Source organism: Tubulanus polymorphus, chromosome 6 (assembly GCF_964204645.1).
Source record: "Tubulanus polymorphus chromosome 6, tnTubPoly1.2, whole genome shotgun sequence".
In the NCBI taxonomy this organism is placed as follows: Eukaryota; Metazoa; Nemertea; class Palaeonemertea; order Tubulaniformes; family Tubulanidae; genus Tubulanus; species Tubulanus polymorphus.
The window spans coordinates 14,098,059-14,113,373 of NC_134030.1; the positions used below are offsets into that span (position 1 = coordinate 14,098,059).

The 15,315-nt window shown below is 36.7% G+C and overlaps 1 protein-coding gene and 1 long non-coding RNA gene across 4 annotated transcripts in view; one reads left to right on the forward strand and one right to left on the reverse strand.

Annotated features, from left to right (window-relative positions):
* Positions 1 to 3,653: 3,653 nt before the first annotated feature.
* LOC141907568 (uncharacterized) lies at positions 3,654 to 4,689 on the reverse strand. The gene is made up of 3 exons (XR_012619513.1): positions 4,566 to 4,689; positions 3,831 to 4,226; positions 3,654 to 3,746 (listed from the first exon to the last, which is right to left on the reverse strand). It is a non-coding gene; the product is annotated as an uncharacterized LOC141907568 (long non-coding RNA).
* A 726-nt stretch (positions 4,690 to 5,415) lies between these two features.
* Positions 5,416 to 15,315, forward strand: part of LOC141906667 (uncharacterized) — a 77,332-nt gene continuing 67,432 nt past the window's right edge. The window contains exons 1-2 of one of the 3 annotated variants that reach the window (XM_074795950.1): positions 5,416 to 5,478; positions 12,074 to 12,147. The gene's annotated coding sequence lies outside the window, so the exon portion shown is untranslated. Of the gene's footprint in view, positions 5,520 to 11,152; positions 11,292 to 12,073; positions 12,148 to 15,315 lie in introns of those variants that run through there. The other 2 variants (XM_074795948.1, XM_074795951.1) reach the window with 2 other exon arrangements.

Sequence of the window (15,315 nt, forward strand, 5' to 3'; positions counted from 1 at the left end):
ACAAAAATCATCAACTACATCTTCACCTCTAAAAGAAATATATTGACTTTCATATAATTCAGGATAATTTGATTTCATATAAATTCCATAAGCTGCAGCTCTTTGATGAACTTTTTTAATTGTATTTATAATTGGTGGATCCTGTGTTGTGTCTTCATTTAATTCATTTCCTTTATCCATTGATTTTAATAATTGCTTTTTGTTATATATTTCTTTTCTATCTTGATCAGTTAATTCTTTATTCAACGATTCAAAATCCCCATAAATTACAAATGGAACAATATTCTTAAATTTATGATTAGTAAATTTCAATTTATAATCTTTTTCTGTTGGCATTATTAATTTACAAAAATCTTTATTATCACATAATTCTTTATGTTTTAGTAATGTATTCTCAGTCATAAATTTAGATAAACATTTTCTACATAGATAAATTTTACGATGATGATCACTTTCTGTTCTAAAGAATAAATCAATTTGTTTTAACCACATATAATGTTCATTTTCATCTTTTTTGTAATATAACAAATCTATAGCATTTTCATCATCATAATATTCTGTTAAATATAAAGCTTTCAATGTATAATCTTTAATATTTTCACCTTTTGTCTTTGGTAATTGCATTAATTCGAATACATTTATTTTTAAATTATTAACTTTTTCTATTTTAAAAATCATTTTTATAGTTACTGGATATTGATCAATTTTATATAATGTTTCATATTTCCGGTAATTTGTTATTCTAAAACTATGTGTAATATCTTCTGTTGGATGTAAGCAACTAATAATTGCCCACAGAAAACATTTATAATCTTCATTTTGAACATTTATTACTGCTTTTGTTGTAAATGGTAATTTAATATAAGATGATCCTTTAATATCCTCCTTTTCTGTTGTAAAGTTTGAATCATTTTAAAACATTTTATTACTTTTTGATGTTTTATTTCTTTTTGTATTATAAACATTTAAATCTAAAAATATAATTTCATTTAATGATAAACCAGAACCCTCAAAATATCTTTCTTCAATATGACGTTTAAATTCATTAAATATTTTTTCTAACTTCTCTTTTATTTGCGTTTTTGAAATTATTTCTTCAGAGAGTGTTTGAATATTATAATCCATTTTCTCTTCTGACTTTAAAAAACTTACTTTCCCAGAGATACTAATTTTTGGATATTCAACATCTGTTATCAAATCTAGTATTTTTCTCTTATTTCATTAAATTTACTATAATCTTCTATTGTTGTACCTTTAAAAAATCTAAATGTAATAGCTGCAGGACCAATTTTATTACGTAATGTTTCTAATATTTCAATTGTATCTTTTATTTCTAGTGAATCAATATAATTTCTAACATTTTCCATGTAAGGTTTATTTGAAATGGATTTAGTTTTTGAAGTTGGTTTTTTTACTTGTTGAGGTTTATCATCAAAATAATATTTTCCTAAAACATTATTACTCAAATTTTGATGGTGTTTTTGTGATTCGAGATGTCTATTATAATTCCTTTTTGTTATAAATTCATTACAAACTTCACATTTTATTTCATCCACATTCATATTTTCTAATCGTTCTTTTCTTTCATTGGAATTTTCTGAAGTTTCAAAATCTATAACATTTTTTATATGATTTGCTGTTTTTTCATGTCGTGATTTTTGGGATTTATCAATGTATTTTTTACAATATTGGCAATAATATTGATTTTTATTAACATTATTGTTTTCTGGCTGGTGTTCATTCTCCCCCATTTATTAGGAAAAAAAATTACTTGTGGTGATGAGTGGTGTCTCGACCGCACGACCTCTGGTATGAAACCCACATCTTCCTATTACTAAGACCACCTAGTGTTAATTCACACACAGCACTGAATTGACTGCTGTCCATTGTCACATTCAGAATAACCATCGTTAATAAAAAAAAAAACAAGTAGCCTCAGCGACGGAGATCACTGGTGGAGACAACCACTGCCAGTGCTGGGTGAAATGGTATTGTTGTCGATTGACGACCGTTCCTTTGAGCAGGGTAGATTTTGATGGTGCTGTAACGGAGACATACTGCCTTGTATGTCGATATCTTCGAGGTCACACGCAGTACAGGTTCTCGCAGAAGCGTGACCTCATAGTTTTGGTCGAGTTTCTTTCTTCTATTGATGTAAAAATCGACTTTTAAGAGGTCCATAGAACGTAAATCGAGACACTCTGGAGGCGGCCATGTTACATTGCTCACGTGATGAAATACTGAAATCTGATTGGATCCGTATATTCCGCGGAAGATGGCGGACGGTTTAAACCTGTCCTATTTAAACTGGTCGCCTGTCCAATTCTGCGCCACCTGCATTCGCAGTCAGAATAGGACAGGAGCGACAACCTGTACTACGTGTGGCCTCGATGATATCGACATACAAGGCAGTATGTCTCCGTTACAGCACCATCAAAATCTATCCTGCTCAAAGGAACGGTCGTCAATCGACAACAATACCGTTCACCCAGCACTGGCAGTGGTTGTCTCCACCAGTGATCTCCGTCGCTCTACGATCCTAGTGTAACCATCTGTGGCACGACACTAAGATTCTCAGTGAACAATACCGACGAACTTGAGATAATTTCTACTCACTGACTTACTGAACTGAACCAGCCATGCAGCAGAGGCCACGACACCGGCAATTTGTTTGTTCACTTAAGATGACTGATTGATTATGCTGAATGTGACACTAGATATTAGCAGTCAATTCAGTGTGGTGAAAATATTAGCTTATACGACGGGTAACTTCACTTACTTCACTTCAATGTCTTTTAAAACTTGTGAACAGTAAATGAATACTTATTTACAAATATTCTGTTGATTGTCTATTGTAGGTCATTGTGTGTGTTCTGATGTTGATTTTCTGAGATACAACTCAGGTTTTCTTAAGAATTAGAAGTTATACGTATTAAATTGAATGAGCTCAACATACACATGAATTGTTGTTGTATCATGGTAATTTTGAAAAACGGATGAAACACGAATTGAAAAGTCAATCCAGGTTTAATTGTTAGTGTATGCATATCAGTTTAATTTCAGAAATTAACCTCAATCACGAATCAAAGAGATTAACGAATCCAGCACTAATCATCATGAAATTAGATTCCAAACAACAATTGTGGTGAAAATCCTAGATTCTGATACAGTAATGAGTTTTAAAGAGCTGGAATTTATTAATCCCACGAGCGAGCATGCAATACGAATTGAGATTGGATTTAGGCCTACTTTCTGGTCAAGACTTGGTCTTTGTGATTCGAGTTAAGTTAGAGATATCAGTGTCATTCTGTTGTCACACAATTTGCCATGTCACAAAATACATATGTCACCGTCTTGTCAGGCAGTCTGTATATTGAATAAGATTTTGTACTAGAAAGTGGACAATAAATATAGAATTGCCAGTAAAAAAGAGTTTTTGTGATGGATTTTACTCAATTTCTAGCAAAAATCATGTATGGTCCATGGGGAGAGGAAAATATTGCAAGTTAATCTGATCACTGGTCTATCCCAACTTGCTGTCTGTATCATCAGGAATATATGTAGAGATGCCGCGTTGGATCCAAATATCTGATATAAAAAAACTGACAAGGAGTTCAACTGTTGTAAACTTTATTCAGACTTTAGTCATTTTCACATCATCAGAAACACAACAATTGAGTGAATATATTTTACATATCAGCCAAGTTCCCTCAGAATGACTATCACAGCTGATCCCTTTTTCTTACCTACAAAATTAATAAGTATCAATATCAGCGGATTAATTCGATACTCACAGCAATTAATGCCTTTTCTTCGGTCTTTAAATTTACGTTTGTTTGCCGATTACATTTATGATTCATAGATTATCAGTTGATTTACTGTAATCAATCATTCCAGTGCGATTTTGATATTACTCTTAGTTTCGCTTATTCGATGAGACGCCATTTTAACCCGGAAGTAACTCGATACTGACATGTTTGACATGCATCGAAAATGTAAAATGGATGATGGGATCAACCCGGTCTCTAACTGAAGGTTCACCAAGAGTCTTAGTGTCTGATGTACCAGGATCGTAGAGCGACGGAGATCACTGGTGGAGACAACCACTGCCAGTGCTGGGTGAAACTGAAGGTAGAGACCGGCAACCAGTCTATGTCCTCACAGGGGCTCGTTACGATAGCTGGGGGTCCAAAATCAAAGATTTGACCCAGTATCCTAGGTACCACCTATAAAAAAAGAAAAGGGAGCTAACATTTTGACATACTAGAATTGACCTTCTCATTTCAATCGCTCATAACTTCGTAACTCATCGACCGATTCGCTCGAAATTGGTTTCGTTTCATTCCTAAGAGGTTACTTTTTTTTGAGACCTTCCGCGACAAAATCGGATACGAGACACCCGAGAAATCACGACTCAAATCCGAAAAAACGAGTCAAAATAGCCAAAGCCGGAATTACTAGGACGTCTCGGAGTAGTCGATTCCCGACGAAAAACGATGAGTTGACGCGGTTCCCGGACGTTAATCTTCACATATCATACATCGCTGGAAAGCTTATGAACTGACCTTATTGAAAAATGCGTTTATTTGATAATCCGTTCCGAAACCGGCGACAAGCGAGGTGATAATACGCACCGAACCGATAAATACGCACTTAAAGCGTCACTGAACCGCCATTGAGGGTGTGACGTCACGGGCTCTGAGGACTGATAAATTCGCGATACGTGATTGGTCGACTGAATATGTTAATTATCTAGCGTTGCATGCTGGGATTTCTCATGACGTCACGCAGTTAATGGCGGCCGGAATACACTTGGAAATCGTATTTATCGCATCAATCTGGATTATCAGCTCGCCAGTCGCGGGTATCGGAACGGATTATCAAATAAACGCGTCTGTCAATAAGGTCAGTTCATAAGCTTTCCAGCGATGTATGATATGTGAAGATTAACGTCCGGGAACCGCGTCAAATCATCATTTTTCGTCGGGAATTGAGCACTTCAAGCCGTCCTAGTAATTCCGGCTCTGGATATTTTGACCCGTTTTTTCGGATTTGAGTCGTGATTTCTCGGGCGTCTCCGGTCCGATTTCATCGGGGAAGGTCTCAAACGAAAAAGTCACCTCTTGGGAATGAAACGAATCTAATTTCGTGTAAATCGGTCGATCGGTTACGAAGTTATGAGGGGTTGAAATGAGAAGGTCAATTCTTGTATGTCAAAATGTTAGCTCCCTTTTCTTTTTTTATAGGTGGTACCTAGGATACTGGGTCAAATCTTTGATTTTGGACCCCCAGCTATCGTAACGAGCCCCTGTGTATGTCCTATTCTGACTGCGAATGCAGGTGGCGCAGAATTGGACAGGCGACCAGTCTAATATTTCGGCGGTTTCTCTCGTAAAATATTATTACCAACTTCCGTCGTGTGAGATATAACATCGACCAGGAACGGCGATTGAAACAAAATGGCGACGTTTAAGATAGGTATAAAATAGCTAAAATTTGCTACAATTAACGTAGAAAAGGTGATTATCTGTGCATTCAATCAATAACTTCCAGTCTTTCTTGAAGTAGGATTATATGTGATGGATGATATGGAGGTGACGGACTCCTTATCAGCAATGATTCGTTTTGCATTAATTCAAGTTGTAGATAGATAGATTGTAGTAGAAATAGAATAGGCCTACATTACAATACAACGCAATCGCCACCAGTCCACAGGGGTTTGCGATGGGCTTGGATTTTATTTCCGGGTTGTTGATAATCTCGCAAGAATGGCACTAAATATGAACTGCAAATAAATTATAATTTTAAAATACCTTATAAATTCAAAATACCTTGTTTTTATAATGTTTATTTATCCGCTATAGGCCTAAATAAAGTTCCGATAAACAATTGGTCCTTAAGGATCATTATCAGACGGTCGATATGGCCTAATTAGCGTATTTTAGTGTCGACACCTCTAAACTGTAACTTAATTGTTCGATGTTAGGGTTTTCAAGTGAAAATTTTCCAAACACTATACAAACAATTTAAAAGGCCTAGATGAAAGAAGGGTTTAATATAATATCATAGCAATTGAGCTATAAATTGGATCCGTTTTCCGTTTTCTATCTGCGCGAAGTAGTTACACGATCGCGTAATGACGTCTTGCGCAAGTTGTTACTTCGTGCAGAATAAACCTGCAGGTGCGCGATCGCGTATTGATGTACTGTACCGCGCGAGTTCTTCACGCAGAATGAACCGCGCGAGTAGTGATGAACAGATTTGACTTTATTCAATTAATTATGCAGCGAACTGTTAAAACATCAATAGGCCTATTAATAAAGATAAGATTTCCACTAGGCCTATTTGGATTTGTCAAGAAGCGATATTTAATAGAAACGTTGTTATTTGTAAATTATCGCTATAAAGATTTAATGGTTTTGATTTTATATGCCTAAAGACGATGATTGATTACATCGATGTAGTGTATCAAACTTGTAACTTGTAGTGTATCAAAATAGTGATATGGTACGTGAAAACTAGCTTATTTACCTTTATCTGTTTATTAATCCTAATGTCATGAAATAATCCTGGTCTTGTTATATGATTATATTAGTGTATTCCGACATGTGCCCAAGACGATGTCCTAACGTAAACTGACCCGTTCCGTTAGTCGTCGTGCTGCGACCGATTTTTATCTCGGAACGCCGCACACCTCGTTAAAAAATCTAAAAATATAAACCATTTTTATTTGATCAAGCAAAAGATCCAAAACGAAACTACATCTCCTAAACGTCTTAACAAATAAATATATCTAGGACACTTATACTAATATAACGTTACTTAGGCCTACTGTGCCAATCGTATGCTGACTGACAAATTCCGCAGACGACTTCGGACCACGTACACCCTGCCTTGTTCAGTCTAAAATCCGATCAAGGGTTCTTGAATGGCAGGTCTGCAGGCCACTATGGCACTCTTTTGGATTCATCGCCCCAGCCCGGACAGTTTGAATGAAATATCAGCGTGGCACAGATCGATCTAACTTCGTTACTATACAGATCACGGATCTCCATTTTTTCTTTTCGTGAAAATAACTCACTCACTTTCGGCAAATCTCCGTTAGTTTCCTTTGCCGTACCTGCTGGTGCCGAAGGCACGTGCTCCACAAATTTCTGCCGAATGTCATTCGTTGCACCTTCTGTTACCTTTGTGGAAAGTGTGAGGGATTCCAGTTTGTTTTTGTTATGTTGGTTCTTTCCTTCCTCTAATCCGCAAAGAATAACCGCATATCCCGATTTCTTCGAAGATTTCTCAGCATACTTCGTTGCCATATGCCACATGTCGTAAATTTGCTGTCATTTTGTTTGAGTCCGTAACCATGTCATTGGTCGTTGAGCGTTGGTCGTTTTCCGTTGTAAGTGATGTTAAGTGTTAAAAGAATCAAATAATACCGTTTTATGTGCTGAGAAATTGCATATTTTTATATGGTTCTTCTATCATTGTCTTCAGAATTTCTAGACCAATTATTTTACATAAGTCTTCTAAACACGATAATTATGAAGAAATTAGGGTTCCTGGTACGGTTGGCAAACATTGTGCTGGTGTTTTAAAATAAATGGGCGAATGGGATTACTTATTATGCACATGTCACAATTTCTGCTTCGTTTTACATTTTGGCTACTTATTGTAAGAAAATTACTCCCATTTGAATCTAATTCTAAAGAATTAGGTACCGATTATAATGATTTCATTGTTCATTACCTCAGGAGCCAACACTGGACGGGTACTTCAGAGTTTAAAAATGCATTAACATAGTAGTTTATACTAGACTTAAAATTAGTTAACGGCAGAAATTCATAATAAATGAGTATATTCATAGTAATCAAGTTATAGCCAATCAGGCGTATTCCATCCGACTGCCAGGTGCCTTCAGAAAGTAACTTTTTTATTGACCAAAAAGAAAATCTTAATTGATTAATGCAAATGATAGATTTCAAATATTTTCATATATATATATATATATATATATATATATATATATATATATATATATATATATATATATATATATATATATATATATATATATATATATATATATATATATATATATATATAATGCAGGAAGGAGATCGAATTTATGGCAAAAAATTAGGGCTTCCATCTCATGCCGGGTAATTAAGTAAATTCCAAACAGAAATGCTGGCCAACTCATTTTCTTAGCTGTCGGGTTTAAAAATTACTTGTTTGTAGAATTATTTGAATACTTCATGAATAGGTGCCCGCGTAAAATTAACTTGGGGAAAAATGAGAAGGTATCATTTTTGTCTTATATCCCGCAATAAATGAATCTAAAAACTAAAAAATGCTAACTACAGACCACGAAAAGAGATTTTTCTTTTTAATCTGTGGGTGTTCAACGTTAAGGTTTAACGTGTTATTTTAATATTTTTTGACGCCTTATAAAACGTTACCATTATGAAACCTAAACAATGTTAACCATTCAGCGTCATTTTACAAACGACAGCCGTAAATCGATGTGCAAAACGTCACAGGTCTATGTGTACACAAATAAGCTATCTGGCAAAATATTATTGACATGGATGTAGAATGGCTTCCTGTGATTATATAATGACCTTTATTTGAACGTCGAAATGTTATATTGCATGGAATATCATTAGAAGACGTATTGTAATAGTAAAGGATGTATGATTATATCAGAAGTGGCAGGCATAAATAGAAATGATAAGTAAATCGGATTATTCGGATAAATGGCGGATGTATACACGATTTGGAAGTCTGATATAAAAGTCAGACCCTGACGTGGGCATGCCGGTGGAATGACGAAGCTATCTACGATGTGTGTAGGGCCGGCGTGAATTTCATCAGCGGCTACAAGCGGTCAATATGAAAATGTGTAAACATATAATTTCAATATTCAAACGTTTTAGAAAATAGGCTATGTTTGATATTAGGAGTATGCAGGTTTCGTGAGATTAGCAATTTATAATAGCATAGCTATCATATACGGCTCCGCGTCCTCTGATGGCATGTGTATTAGGTGACAATTCAATTCAATTCTTTATTGATCCTTATTACATTGAAATTTCGGGATAAAATTCCCAAATTCAATAAATACAAATTTTAAAATAAATTAATACAACATACATGACACACGGGTAATTCATACAGAACAACATAAGCATGTTATTTTAAATGACAATGTCTACTTCAACCCACCCAGACTCAAGACTCTAGGATATCGAGTGACAGCCAAACCTGTGGGCCGGCTGGCTAGGCCACACGATATGCTCGAAGTCATGATGAAGCAGACATCAGAAGAGCTCTTTCTTCATCCATGGAGGCAATGAAGTTGCAGACCAGCTTAGAGGCATAAGTAAATGAAGTCGGTCGCAAGTTCGCGATCAATTATTGAGAATTTTCAATAAAAAAATTTAAACCACTACTAGAGTCGAAGACCCGCTGTATCATCTACCCAATCGCCAAATCTCATCATTCCCCAAATTTCTTAAAACTTCGATTTCAAATTTGCAATTCCACATTAGCTTAGCCCAGAAATTATACATTTTTTTGCAGGCGTCAAATAATTTTCTAAAATTAATTTTCTTGTTTATATATAATGTTCGCGTATAATGTTTATTCAAAAATTTTTACATGTGTATGATTTCATAAGTAATGTACAGAATTGTTATGTAATACTCGTCTTTTCTCTCGACCAGTATACGTGTATTTAATGTTCTCTGCTAAACTGTCGATTTTCTCGTCTGTTTGTCATTGTCGGAAAATCCTTTGAAAAAAGTATCACTTGAAATCCCGCCCGAAAAATGATTGCGCTAAATAGAGGTAAAATAAAATCCACGCGTCCGCAACAGAAGTCTTTGATAGTACGAAGTACCGGGTCTAATAACCTCGCGCAACTGATCATGAAAATATCCTAGCTACACGAAGTAACAACTCGCGCAACTGATCATTACGCGATTGCGTAACTGGTTCGCGGAGATCGTCAGTTTCTGACCTTTATATACCTGAGCAATTAACAGAACTAAATTCGGTCGAGCCGTTCAAAAGTTATGAAGGAATTTGTCGGCTGAAAATCACACTTCTCGGCCATAGAGTCTTCATTAGGAAATGAACTAAAGGTCACAAGGTCAAATGGTGACCAAATGATGATTTCTTAGTTAAGAAATAATTGAAAGTAGAGAAGAAACTTTATAAGTATATCTTTGGGAATTGTCATCCGATTTCAATCAAACTTCCTGAAAATTCAGAGTTATAGTTTCCCTATTGATTATAAAACTTAAACTAATTATTAATTAAGCCAATTAAGGGTAATTAGCTTAATTAATTGGCTCATTGCCAGTTCCAGTTATTTATCAACTAAAAAAAAAGGATAAATGTTTACTAATTTGTGTTACAACTTTACAAGGATAAATATATCTGACTATAATTTACCGCAGACATCGCAACACATAAAAATTGGTTGCAATTAGCAACAATTGATTTTTGGGATTAAAATGGTTGCCGGCGCTCGGAAAGTATTTCAAACCCAAAAACGCATCATGATTGGTATCAAACTGATCGTATTCACCCCAGCTTCCTCTATTTAATCAGGATTCATGCATTCAGTTCATTGGTAAGAACATATTAGTGATCCAGTAAGAATTCTTGAATTTCAAATTTAGGCCTATTGGATCCTCGTAGCTAAAGAAGATCCAGAAAGAACCTTTATGGTATATAAAGTACTTGAAGAAGGATCTATTAATTGAAACTTTTATCTTTTGCAGGTGACTCAAAGAACTATGATGTTAAATTAGCCAACCCTTCTTAAAAGAATCATTATGCAAAAAGTGTAGGCCAAGTCCTAAAAGCTTTAGCTCTCACTGAGATGGAGTTATTCAAACTGCAACCATCTTATCTAAATAAGCTTCAATATAGATAAGTTAATGGAATTGTGGATTAAGAATTTTATATGAGCAATAAAATACAGCAATTATAAATTTTGTGGCGGCCCAAGTCCAAGGAAGATGATAATTGACTAAGAGTAGGAGTCAGCTTTGGTCGTTTCAATTGTAGCTTGAAAAACATAAATAAATGATTTCTTGATAAATAAATATTGTATTTTCATTTCAGTTTAGGTTTTATATGGACATTTTTATTGGGGAGAGGCAGGTTTTCATCTAGCTGCTTTTTCAGTGTGATTGATGATGTTGGCCTAAGCCCTTCAGAATGACACACGGGATTTCTTGAGCTTTATCGGCGACATCTTCCCCAAAGTTGCTCAAATTAAAGTAATTATCATAAATTTCATTGATTCTGAGAGAAAATGACTTAGAACAACTTAAAACTAGTGTAAACAGCTGATTTACACATGTAAACAAACGCTTACGCGAACCCGGAAGTGAATGAAAATGCCCGGATGTAGCAATTTTTTTGATACTTCCCAAATTTAACCCAAAAGTCGAGAGCGATGGCTTACCGAATCTAACTAAAACCTTTTGCAATATACACTAAAACTACTATATTTTTCCACCTGGGGGAGAACTTATTTCTAAATTTCATTATTTGATGAAATATATTGCGTTAAAATATTTTAAGTGTCGCAAAATCAGTCAAATTGCCGGTACAAACAAGTACGGCAAACCTGGATGTTAATCAAGAACTTTTGAAAACACCTGTGAAGGTTTCGTGATCCCCAGTCCCGCCCCTATTCTGCAGGATCACCTAGAAGATGGGCATCTAAAAACTGCATTTTTCGGAATCCGCGGTGAAGACTACACGCGCACCTGTCAATCAACAATCTAAAGTTGGCTGGAGTCCAACAGCTTGTAACTTACGAACTAAGCCGCGCATCAACATGGAATTTTCAACACAGTACAAGATGCTTATTGTCTTTCCTCGAAAATTTAGTTGAAGTAAATCGGATGACAATTATAAGATTTATCAAGTTCATAACTTTTGAAGTGGGAAAAAACGGCACTATGGCTGGTTTTGGTCACGTGATCTGAAAACCCCATCAATATGTTCTGAAGGTCCATCTTGTTTCATGTACAAGATATTTTATATATTTCAGTTCAAGGTAACTAGCCCGCAAAGAAATAGATGAAGGAAGATATTAGCTGTTACAGCATTGATAAATTATAAAAGGTTGGTGGAGTCCTGAAAGTTGCATGTGTAACTTCTGTAGATGAGACCGGTCCATATTACCGAGATGACATATTTTCAGAGATGCTAGTTTTCCGGAAATATCCGGAATTCCGGAAATTTAGGATCGCCGATGTCAATTCCGGAAATTGGGTGAGAATTCCTCGCGGCGACCAGTAATGGCACGGACCGTTAAAACGTTCGTTTGCTTGTACTCGTCATCGCTTCTGTGTTATTTTATCTTGGTCTCTGTTTCCGAGGACGTTCTGCTACAATGTATATATGTGTGCTTGTTGTGGTATCTCTACGTGCGTAGGCGGAGCGCCACTGTTGTGACGCCATTTCCAAATAAAAGTCAATTATCTTTACGCGCCGTTGTACATCGTCCCGCTGATGGCCAACAATGTGAAGATGCACGTGGTACTAATTAAGATGATATCTAATAAATATCATCTTAATTATAACCACATGCGTGCTTTGTCCTGAGGCACGCAGCTTTGAAACTTTCTTTTTGCCTGCAGCTGTCAAGCGGGACGGTCTGCAAAATGAGCCCGCACGGAAAGATTGTCAGTCGGGAGTCGGCCGATGTAAAGGCAATTGACAGCGGTATAAAAAATAAATTTAACTGGCACTGGCTAGAGTGTAAGGACAGTAACGGGGACTACTTATCAAACTACATTCGTAAGTTAGACTTAGCTGGCGTGGCGTAGTGTCGTTTGTAAAGACCAGGTCAAATACGGTAGTGGCGGGAAAAAAGATATTCTTCGTCACCCGGATAGCGCGCGGCATAAGCAGCGAGGGATGTGAAGCACAACGAATGCCTGCCGTCGTATTTTCAGATACCCAGGTCGCTCTAGAACGCATTTCCGGCGATGCAAAAATGCAAAAAGACCCCCGTTCTATATTCCGGAATTTTGGTACTTTGGCCCTAGCATCTGTATTTTACCGAGATGACATGAAATATAACATATTTATTCCTTATCGATTTTAACACTTGAAATCATATTAGGCCTATATCAGTAATAAATGCCTGCTGGAGTCATTTTTGGTTTACCTTTGTCAGGAGTATGAGGTTGGCATTGAGCCAATTCATGTAAAATCGCGGTACGTTTTAGCCAACTTGGGACTTTAGTCCCAGCGGGCTATTGCGTTCACTTTTCGTGCATCCGTCCGTCCGTAGATGGAATCCAGTTATTCAAGACGCTTCAAGGTAATGTCCTGATATTTGGTTTATACATGTATCTACCCTAGACTCATCTTCAGCCCAAAAACTGGCCCTGTCAATATCAAGATGGCCGACTGGCAGCCATTGTTGTTCGTAAAAATCACAGGGGCTCGTCACGATAGCTGGGGGTCCAAAATCAAAGATTTGACCCAGTATCCTAGGTACCACCTATAAAAAAAGAAAAGGGAGCCAGTGTTGCCACTTCTCCGGAATTCCGGATTTAAAAAAAATCCAATTTCATTTCCGGATTTTCGGGAGAAGTCAAATAACCACAAAAGAAAACATCGCGAAAAAAATAAAATCCGGGATTCGACCCTAAACATCAAAACGTGACGGCTCCGTAGAGGGTTCGAAAAAGCCGTATTGTGCTGCCACGTAGTGGCAACAACCCTGCAATACACGATTAAACCAAGATGACGCGACGATTGAAATCGACTGACGCTTCGTTTGTTTTTTTGGCTCTCTGGTTTATGTATGAGGTTTATTTGACGGAACCAATCGCTATTTGAAAAAAAAGATCCATAGGCGGTAATGAAAGCGAGGCCTATAACGTCTATTGCGCCAGAACGCATCTCCTGGCGTTCTAATTTCAAAAAGTTTTTTGGGGGAGGGCCCCCAGACCCCCGACTTATTTTCCGGATTTTTAGCTTCACATAAGTGGCAACTCTGAGGGAGCTAACATTTTGACATACTAGAATTGACCTTCTCATTTCAATCGCTCATAACATCGTAACCCATCGACCGATTCGCATGAAATCGGTTTCGTTTCATTCCTAAGAGGTTACTTTTTCGTTTGAGACCTTCCGCGACAAAATCGGATAAGAGACACCCAAGAAATCACGACTCAAACCCGAAAAAACGAGTCAAAATAGCCAATGCCGGAATTACTAGGACGTCTCGGAGTAGTCGATTTCCGACGAAAAATGATGAGTTGACGCGGTTCCCGGATGTAAATCATCACATGTCATACATCGCTGGAAAGCTTATGAACTGACCTTATTGAGAAATGCGTTTATTTGATAATCCATTCCGATACGGGCGACAAGCGAGGTGATAATCCAGATCGATCTGATAAATACGCACTTTAAGCGTCACTGAACCGCCATTGATGGTGTGACCTCACGGTCTCTGAGGACTGAAAAATTCGCGATACGTGATTGGTCGACTGAATATGTCAATTATCTAGCGTTTCATGCTGGGATTTCTAATGACGTCACGCAGTTAATGGCGGCCGGAATACCTTGGAAATCGTAATTATCGCATCAATCTGGATTATCAGCTCGCCAGTCGCGGGTATCGGAACAGATTATCAAATAAACGCGTTTTTCAATAAGGTCAGTTCATAAGCTTTCCAGCGATGTATGATATGTGATAATTTACGTCCGGGAACCGCGTCAACTCATCGTTTTTCGTCGGAAATCGACTACTGCGAGACGTCCTAGTAATTCCGGCTTTGGCTATTTTGACTCATTTTTTCGGGTTAGAGTCCTGATTTCTCGGGTGTGTCATATCCGATTTTCACTTCTTCAATTTGATCGATTTAGCCTATTCAAATTACTCATTGATTCTTTGAAATAGGTTTATGCAATAGACAATAGATCCTTTTACCTTCCTGGCCAGTTTCAAAACTGTTTAACAATCTGGCATTGAGATATAACAGAAAATACACGCAGTTTCCTCAAAATTCAACGCATTTCTATAGACGCTATTTCTCAGCTCTGCCTTTAATGACGTTGCAGCGCGCACCTGCTGATTTAGCCGACGCTGAACAGTAAGCGATGTAAACAACGAAATGAGGTCAAATATCTTGTTACAAAATCATAAATTGCGCGTAAACTAAACATTTTGGAACAGAACGGTTGAAGGTGATTGTATAGATCAATAGAATATCATATTTTGAAATAAAAAAAAGTGTCAGTTACCCTTTAAATCAATTTACCTTGATC